We start from the raw sequence: 2500 nt of genomic DNA on the forward strand, positions 1-2500 counted from the left end.
CCGTTGGTTAGCTGAGAACAACTCAGTTTATTCAGGAGTTTACATCGAGACACCTGGACTGAAGGATTGTTTTTTGAACACGTTTCGCCACTTCTCCAAGGCTACGTTCAGACTGCAGGTCTTAATGCTCAATTAGGAATTTTTGGTGAAATCCGATTTTTTGGTGTTGTGAAGTATACAAGGTTATTTACGCAATGACATGATACAGACCACGTATATATTTGATTATATAAGCTTACACTGAGAGAAAAACACATCTGTAACTCTTACAAAGAGTTAGGGAGGAACTCTTTGATGCGGTGAAGGCCAAGCACTAGGAGGCATGGACGTAGATAAATCATCCAACATAGAAGGGACAAAGGGTTTCATAGTCATAAATATGTTAGACCAATTATGATAATTAGTAGGTGGAGATAAAGGGGCAACATGTCCCAATATGGGAATACCAACGAGGGTCTTGAAGAACTACAAAACCCAGGGTATTTTCTTTCACTCAATGTTCTGAATACAGGAGAAGGAATCTGACAATCCGGGGTGACCAGGGAAGGTCACGACAGTGTTTACAAAATAATATGCGACTGCTACCACTCTCCTGTGTGAACGGACTGTGGCCCTGAAGTGACCCGCATGCGCAGAAGAGGACACGACGTCACACAATGTGTGCTTGTGTGGCTTTGTTTACGTTAATGTCCGATCGTAGCCAACATAATTACAACCAAATTAAGAAGAACGCTGAGAAGGAAGAGAGCAGTAGCTGCAGCGTCTGTACAGAGATGCGTGTGGGTGCGGAGTGGTGGGACAGTGATGTCACTGCTTTTAGCGACACTGACTTCATTCATAACATTCAACATTCATAACTTCAGAATGACGAGAACCTTTGAATATGTCTGCGAGCGCACAGTCGACATCTCCCTCATCTGTGAGCCGCGCATTGGAGTTGGGCTCTACTTCCTGGCAACAGGCGCTTGTTGCTAACAACACAGCTTGTCTGCCCCGCTCCTGTGTCGCAGAATTGTGACGCCTGTCGCCTTTTCACTGACGCAAAAGTCAGATATATGCCGCATAGCCGTTCAGACCTGAGGTCGCATTGCAAAATATCTGATACGTATCTGATTTAGGACCACATATGAAAGTGACCTGGGGTCGGATATAAAAAAATCGGAATTGAGCTGTTCACACTGTCATGACAATATCAGATACAGGTCACATTAGTGCAAAAAAATGGGATTTGGTCACTTTAGCCTGCAGGACTGAACGTAGCCAAGTGGCTCCATCAGTTCTACTGAACTTGACCAGATGAAGCACATTGGACTTGTTAGGTGTAAACATTAACTCTTAGAGCTGACAGAGGAGCATAAGATGACCTTGGAGATGCTGGGGATTGAACCCAGGGCCTCATACATGCAAAGCATGCGCTCTACCCTGAAGCTACATCCCCCACCTTTGTTAGGGCCCTGAGCACTGAGTAGTGCGAAGGCACTACAGACTTCATGCTCAGCCGATGATTAAAGGCTACAATGAGCAGATCACAAGTACTACAAAGGCCCACCTGACCACCTGTGGTGGATTTCTTCTGCCCACTGGCAGCTCTCTGCTAATTGATATGAACTCTGACTGTGATAGTGATTCCTGCATGGTACAGATCTGTGCATGGTACAGATGTATGCATGCGTATCAGTGCCGACATCACACCACAGCAAGGACACTATTGAGGTTACAACCTCGACATGAAGGCATTATGTGATGTCATCAACACACCCTACAATGTCAATCAAGATCATCTTACAAGATGTCACGAAGGAACCTGACTGAAAAAAGGAAGTAGGAGATTTGGACTGGCAGCATCGCGCACACACACACCACACACACACACAGACACGTGCACACAGGTCTTGGTTAAGACCTACAGGTAAGTATGGACAAGGATGCTAAAGACAGGCACTGCGGTCTTGACAAGATTTGTCTGTGTGGTGTGTGTGCAAGGTGTGTGCCCAGGTAAAGTGCTGCCTCCTCCGGTGAGCTGCCTGCTGTCCTTCCTGGTTCTCTGGCGCACTACCACGGGGGCCCCAGAATAAACAACAAACAAAGAAAACAAAGCATAAACTCCTGGACCCCTTCTAAGCAGCACCAGGGCGCGGCACTGCATTAACGGTACGAGGGGCACGAGGATTCTCGTGAGTGCAGCTTATTAAAAAAAACGTGTTTTATGGAGACGTGGCTGCACTCAGACATCCCGGAAACCTCCGTCGCTGCCCCCGGCTTTGTGACCATACGGGTGGACAGAGATGTTGACTGGCAGCGGTAAGAAGAAGAGAGAGGGATTGTGCTATATGTGAGTAAACAGTGGTGCAAACCCGCACATGTCCGTGTCAAGGAGCGTCTCTGTAACCCGACTGGAATCTGCAGTGAGCCCTGAATTTTTACATGTTCAAAATATCTGTTTGCTTCACATCTACTCATATTATTTACCATCGTTGGTGTTGAGTATGTGACGGAGCTC

The 2500-nt window shown here is 46.6% G+C and overlaps 1 non-coding gene across 1 annotated transcript; it reads right to left on the reverse strand.

Annotated features, from left to right (window-relative positions):
* Nucleotides 1-1366: 1366 nt before the first annotated feature.
* Nucleotides 1367-1438, reverse strand: trnaa-ugc (transfer RNA alanine (anticodon UGC)). The gene has a single exon. It is a non-coding gene; the product is annotated as a tRNA-Ala (tRNA).
* Between the last annotated feature and the right edge of the window lie 1062 nt (nt 1439-2500).

This window comes from Parambassis ranga, unplaced genomic scaffold, assembly GCF_900634625.1.
Source record: "Parambassis ranga unplaced genomic scaffold, fParRan2.1 scaffold_37_arrow_ctg1, whole genome shotgun sequence".
NCBI lineage: Eukaryota > Metazoa > Chordata > Actinopteri > Ambassidae > Parambassis > Parambassis ranga.